We start from the raw sequence: 7664 nt of genomic DNA, 5'->3' as shown, positions 1-7664 counted from the left end.
AAGGGATATAAACCCAAGTTTTCAACATTAAACCCTAAAATTAATCCCAATATTAGAAATCATAATATTATAGATAATATAACAAACTGTAATCTAAAACTTTAATATATTAAACCTAATATGAAGCCCAATAGTATAATGCGTAATTTTAAAACATAATTTTGTAATGTTGTGGTGTGACATTGAATAAATTGCAATGAAATATAACATTGTGACAATGATTAGCAATTTTAGTATCACATTGCAATAATGTTTGTCATAACGGGTCTTTGGATTGTTTTTTGTATCAACCCAACTTCACAAACTCAAACCATAATATAGTGTTATAATGTGACATTGAAAAAATTGCAATGTAATGTAAAACATTGTGATAATGAATGTTAGATTTGGATGTCAAAATGCGACATTGGATAGATTTCTGCACCATTCAAACGTCACAATAGTAAACCCTAATGTTAAATCAAATATTATAAACCATAACATTATAAAACCAAAAATATCAACCCTAACATCAAAGAAAATATTATAACCCTAATTTTGTAATGTGGTAATGTGACTTTGAATAAATTTTAATTCAATGTAATGTTCTAACAATGATTGTCTTTACCATCTACACTAAAATTCTTTATCTCAAACATCACAACATTAAACCCTAATGTTAAACCAAATATTATAATCATAACATTATAAAACAAAAGATATGAACCCTAACATTAAAACTCAATATTATAACCCTAATATTAAACCCAAGATTACAAACCCTAATATTAAATCCTAATTTTGTAGTGTGACAATGTGCCTCTGAATATATTGGAATGCAATGTAACATTCCAACAAGGATAATCATTATCTCCTACACAAAAACCCTTATACTAAACACTATATATTAAACACCCTATATTATAATCTATAATATTAAACCTAATATTATAAACCATAATATTAAACTTAATAATTGTTGACCATGGTTGACCTAGGTTACTTGTGGTTGAACATGACTGTCAATGGTTGACAAAAGTCAACCATGCTAAATAGTGTCAACTATGGTGGACAAGGGTTGACCATGGTGCCCACAAATAGCTATTTAAAAATCCTAAGAATTATAAACCCAAGGGATCAATATTAAAAACACAAATATTAATACTAAACGCAACAAAATTATATTATAAACCTGAGGATTAATATTAAACCCAAGGATTAATAACATAAACCCAAGGGTTTACAAACCCAAGGGATCAATAAATCAAAAGGATTATTATTACACACATAAAGGATTTTCACTATTATAATCTCAAGGTATTGTTAATAATATAAACCCAAAGGATTGATATTATACGGTTGATATATAGTTGATATAACAGAAGTCAACCATGAGAATAATATAAACCCAAAGGATTGATATTATACTGTTGATATATAGTTGATATAACAGAAGTCAACCATGAGATTACTATTATATACTTGATATATGGTAAACATAGAGTTAACTGAGTTTGATCATAGTAAACTATTTAAACTTTCAATATGATGCTAACTATAGGGGTTTAGCTCTATTTATCTAGTATGGTTGGCTATGTTTGACTATGTGATTGAGAATGGTAATGATGTTGACTACAATTGACTATGATTCTCATGTTTACTATAGTTGACCATGTCAATAATTGTCAACATGTCTTAATGTATATATTATTTATAGTTAAGACATTACAAACATGTAGATTTTAATATATCACTAATATATCATTAATATCATAGTACACTTTTATCAATCTTATTTAAATTTTTTAATAATTTTATTACTTTTATGAGTATATCTTAATATTATATTAATATCAAAATTAAATATTAATAACATATTTAATATTAATGATCTATTAAGTAAATATTGTATTACTACGTAATATTATAAACCGTAATAATATAAAGGTAACATAATAATAAAACATATTAAGATGTCGTAATACTAGTTTATAGATTAATTTATTAACCTATAGTTGTTAATATATTATTAAGTTATAGTAATACATATATCTAATTAAACATTTCATTTAAAATTACATTTTAATTTTAATTAAAAATATTATTTTAAAATTCATCTTTCAAATCTTTTTAACCTTATGAACTGCTTTATCTTTTTTTATTAATTAAAACCCAAAATTACTTTTAACTTTATTAAATTTTTATTAACTAATTCTTAAAGTTATCATGATTAAAATTTTAAATATTTTTGCAATGAAAAAAATATAAATATATGTTTCATCGTGGAATGTTAAAATATAACTCAATTGTCTTTGCTTTACAAAATTAAAATTTGACTATACTTTGAATGACGAATCAATGGTTAAATTAATTGTAGAAGTGTCCTTAGACACGTAATTTTATTAATCAGAAAAAAACAATTACATTTAGAATTTTGCAAGAGTTTACACCCGAAAAACCAAACACTCTTGCAATGAGCTATTTATAAGCTCAATGTCCTAACTACCTCTAATTATGGATCACTTATGCAATAACAAGTGTCCACTTACAATAAAAGCTATTCAAACAATCTTACTAACAATTTTCCTAAAATAGAGCCTAAGATATGACACATCTGTAGAGATATCTTTTACAACAATATACTAATTCTAAATGTCTCCATTAAATAATTAAATATTCTACATTAATAATTATTAATTTAATATCTTAAATTAATAATTATTTTATTCTAACTTAATAACCTATGATAATATCTATTTTTGGATCATCTAACATCCCCCCCTATGATCCAAAGATACATTACAACAGATACCAAGTTCATCCCTGAACTTAGTAAATTTTATTCTCTCAAGCAGTTTCATGAAAATGTCGGAGATCTAATCTTCTGAAGGACAATAAATTGGCTTGAGGACATCTTTGGCAATGAGAGATCTGATATGATGATACTTGGTGTCCACATGCTTTTTCTTTGAATGAAAAACTGGGTTCTTGGCAAGTTTGATGGCTGATTGGCTGTCAATGAATAATGATGTAGCTTTTGCCTGAGAAATGCCCAAGTCCTGCAAAATTCTATGCAACCAAACAATTTCACATGTTGCTTCCCATGCTGAAATGTACTCTACTTCTGCTGAAGAAGTGGCCACTATAGCTTGTTTCTTACAACTCCAAGACACTGCTGTTGACCCCATGTTCATTAAATAACCTGATGTTGATGCTTGATCATCAATACTTCCAGCAAAGTCGACATCTAAATATCCACCTAGTACAAAGTTTTCAGTCTTTGTGTAAAGAAGACCAAAATCTTTTGTTCCTTGGATATATCGAAAAAATCTTTTGGCTGCATTCCAATGGTTGTCTCGTGGTTCCTGCATAAACGTGAAAGAATACTAACTGCATAAGATAGATCAAGACGACTGTTTGTTAAATAACTCAAGCTATCAATCAACTGTCTGTAAGTAGTGTTGTCCACCTACTTACATCCCTGTTTCATCAAAAATTACATCTCTGCTCACAATAAATTTTCCATTGGTCAAAATACGGTACCCTTTCTTCTCATCAGAATAGCCAATCATTGTGCATTTCAAACTTCTTGAGTCAAGCTTAGTTCGTTTTTATTTCGGAACTAAGGCATAACATACTGATCCAAAAACCCTAAGATGTTTAACTCGAGGTTTGAAACCAAACCAAGCCTCACATGGTGTGATTCTGTCTAAATAAGCAGTTGTAGATCTATTTTTTAAGTAGACAACTCTATGAATTGCTTCTGCCCAATATCTTGGACTTAACCTTTTAAAATTTAACATAGATCTTGCCATTCCTAACAAGGTGCGATTCATTCTTTCTACTACCCCATTTTGTTATGGAGTGTAGACATTTGTAATATGTCTTTTTATGCCATTATCATTGCAATAAGTTTTGAATTCATTTGAAGTGAATTCTCCCCCATTATCTATCCTGAGAGTACCTATATTTGCTTTGACTTCATTTTCAACAAGTTGGCAAAAAGTTTTGAACTTTTCAAATGCTTCTGACTTTTGCTGTAAGAAATAAACCCAAGTCATTCTACTGAAATCATTAATGAATAGTAAGAAATATTTGCAACCACCAAATGAAGTCTATAGTGGTCCACAAACATCATTGTGAACTAGTTGCAGCAGCCTGTTTGCGCACCATGAACTTGTTGGAAAGCTTTCTCGACATTATTTTCCATAAATGCAAGCTTCACATTTTGCATTTTCCTTTTTGAAAGTGGGAAGTCCTTTAACCATCCCTTGTTTCTGCAATTGAGAAAGACTATCAAAGTTTAAATGGCCATATCTTACATGCCATAATATTATAGGTGAAATTTATGTAGTCACTACCCTTGCAAAATCAGAATGCCTTGGAATAATTGTCCCTTTCATCCTTAACAATTTTCTATCTTCATAACCTGTCATCACAGTTTTCAAGCTCTATTTGACTGAATTAATCTTAACTAGGCCATCTTCCATAATTACCTGTTGTCCTTCTTGTCGAATCGTGACTAAAGATAATAATTTTTTCTTAAAGGTTAGCACATACCATACATTTGAAATCATTTTTTCTCCAATTCCAGGGAAAAAAACTTTAACTGTTCCTTTTCCATAAGGAGCATGTTTTGTATCATTTGCAAGAAAAATGGAATTAAGTTGGAAATCTTGAAAATTCCAAAAAAATTCAAGTCGGCAAGTCATGTGCTGAGTTGCTCGTGAATCCAAGATCCAAGCATCTTCATAATCACTTCTAAGATGGGATGAAATTTGTAATGCCAATGAAGAAGTAAAAGCATATTTTGAGTTATCATCATCTTGATCATTTGTAGATTGTGTTGAGTGCTGATGAAACTTGGGAATTTTATTAAGAGAAGTTCAACAATCTTCAGCATAATGTCCAACTTTGTTATATCTTCACCATACAATTTGACTTAAGTCTCTTCCTCTTCCTGGATATTGTCCTCTGCCTCTGCTTTGACTTCTGTTTTGAGGTTGTCCTCTACCTTGATTATTATAGCCTCTTCCTCGATTGTTTCCTCTGCCTTGAAAATTACTCCCGCTTGAACTGTTTCCACTATTAAAGTTTTTCCTCGACTTTGGCTTCTACCTCTACTTTGTACATCATGTACTGCTTGATTCTGATTGAAATTCCCTCTGCCTCTGCTTCAAGAACTGTCAGTTGATGATTTACTAGTGTTAGCCTCTGTGAAAAAAACATCTTCACCAACTTTCTTTTTCTTCCCAAAGGTTTTATCATGTTGGGTCAACATTTTGTAGAGCTCCTCAAACTTTAGCTTCTCTAACTTTCCAGTTAATTGTAAAGTCTCCAAAAAATGTGTGTAAGAAGAAGGAAGTCCAACAATTAAAATCGTGACAATAAAACTATCATCTACAGCTAGAAACCCAACATTAATGATTTCCTACCTAATATTCTTAAGTCTTGAGATATATGCAAGAACATCACCTCCTTCAGTGAATTTTTGTTGCAACAATTTTAATTGTAGATCAACTTTCTTTGATTCAGACTGAGTATCAAATAATTCTTTAAAATTTCTCAAAGCAGACCATGCATCTATAGCATTTTCTATATGGAAATGCATTTCATCATTGACAGAAGATTTAATGAGAGCTAATGCTTTGGCATTCTTAACTTCCCATTTTTCTAGTGCAGCTGCATTTGTGGGTTTTATTTGACTTAATATCACCATCACACATACCCTGCCACAATTCATTATAAATGAGAGTGCTTTCGATGAGGCGTTTCCATGTTTTATAAGATTTTGTACCTTCAAGTTTGTTGGAATTAGAAAACAAATTAATCAACTTTGACATTGTAGTGTTGAAGCTTCGCACCAAGAATCAAGCTCAGAAAAAAATATCAAGATGGGCAACACAACACGCAACACACTACACAAAAATGATCTATTAGGGCTTGGCCTTGACCCTCATATAGTCGTTGAAACAGAAGAAAAATGACTGAGCTTTGCACTTGGCTCTAGTCAATTCTAAAAAATTTACAAGGTAACTTTCAAAATTTGACTTTTACAATGATGCCCTTGCCAAACCTAGTAAAAAATTGTTACCCCCCTCAAAGTAAAATTGCTTTGAGTTACAATGTCACACTTATCTCTCCATATATAAAAATAATTACAAATAAAATCACCTTATTACTCCAAAAAATTTACTGCCCTAAGCATTTACAAATAATAATTCCCCAAATACAAAAAAAATAATCACTCCAAGGAAAAAATACTCCACCCACCTTATTACTCCATTACAACAAAATCAACGTCAATAATACTTATCTCTCCATTAAAAAATTACCATTATTCCATGGGGGTGGTGACTCTGTAGATTTGTCCTTCTTTTCTGCAGTGAGATGCTGCCAAATTAAAAAGAAAACTCAAAACCGTAAACTCATATTCAAGAGGGCTAAGAAATATATCAAAGAGTACAGGGACAAGGGTGAGATCTCGTCAGATAGAAGCGAGAAACCAAACTGAGTGCAGGTTTCTATGTTGATTCAGAAGCCAAGATGTCGAATATCATCGCCCTCTTGATTAATCACAAGAATGCTGGCTCGATTGGCGCCCTTGCAGGATTTGCTCTTGCAATAGTTTTTACATGGAAGTACCTGAAATCTCCTGGAGGACAGCATAGAAGACTAGAAAAACAAAGAAATTCACCAACAACAAACTCTGATGACAACTCCCAATCAACTAGAGAAACAGTCTTGTCTTCTATTGTTTGCCAGCCCAGTTCAAGTTTGAATGAAACAGCCGTTTCACCCCAGGAATTTAGTACGATGCAGCTAAGTTTGGCACAAGTTGTGAAGTAGCAACTGAATGGTGGTCGAAAGATTACATGCCAGTTGCTTGGCGTGGTACTTGAGGAGTCTACTCCAGAAGAGTTGTTGAAGCATGCTGTTGTGAGGCCCATGGTTGTGGATGTTCTGTTGGAGATTGCAAAAGGTTGTGATCTCTATCTAATTGCAAGGGTTCTTGATGATGATAGTGAGGAAAAGGTTATTTCAACGTTGGATGTTGTTGGAGTATTTACAGTTGGTGGCATGAATAGAAACAAGGTTCTCTTTTGCAGTACAGAGACTGGGAGATCATCCTTTGTTCCGCAGCTGGAACCAGATTGGCATATCGACACTAGTGCTGAGATAATTTCTCAGTTAGCTAGATTTATTCGCTATCAACTTCATTTCGCCTGTTGGGTCAGGATACATTGCTTCTAATGTGTTGGGTTCTGATAGTTTAGAACGCTACTTCGAAGGCATCAACAGAGGCAGATTTTTTTAATAATAACAAAAAAGATTTTCAGATTTAAAAATCTAAAATCAATAATAAAATTTCTTTTCCTTCAAAAAAACTAGACAATTTCCATACCAATCATTTGTTGATCAATTCAATGGAGTTTTCCAGGAACTTGTAGAGTTGGAATCTCCTCCTCACATCAGCTACAACATTACTGGAGCTCTAATACCACAATAATAATAGAAGTGTCCTCAGACATGTAATTTTATTAATCAGAGAAAAAAACAATTACATCTGGAATTTTTCAAGAGTTTACCCCTGAACAACCAAACACTCTTGCAATGAGCTATTTATAAGCTCAATGTCCTAACTACCTCTAATTATGGATCATTTATGCAATAACAAGTGTCCA

At 31.6% G+C, this 7664-nt stretch overlaps 1 pseudogene; it reads left to right on the top strand.

Moving 5' to 3' along the window:
- Window positions 1-6525: 6525 nt before the first annotated feature.
- On the top strand, window positions 6526-7297 carry LOC149212836 (ubiquitin-conjugating enzyme E2 enzyme activator PEX22 pseudogene; annotated as a pseudogene).
- The last annotated feature ends 367 nt before the right edge of the window (window positions 7298-7664 follow it).

This window comes from Pinus tabuliformis, chromosome 1_1 (assembly GCF_031772625.1).
Source record: "Pinus tabuliformis cultivar Carrire ecotype Pingquan chromosome 1_1, CPIR1, whole genome shotgun sequence".
NCBI lineage: Eukaryota > Viridiplantae > Streptophyta > Pinopsida > Pinales > Pinaceae > Pinus > Pinus tabuliformis.
This window is presented reverse-complemented; position numbering and strand designations above follow the sequence as displayed.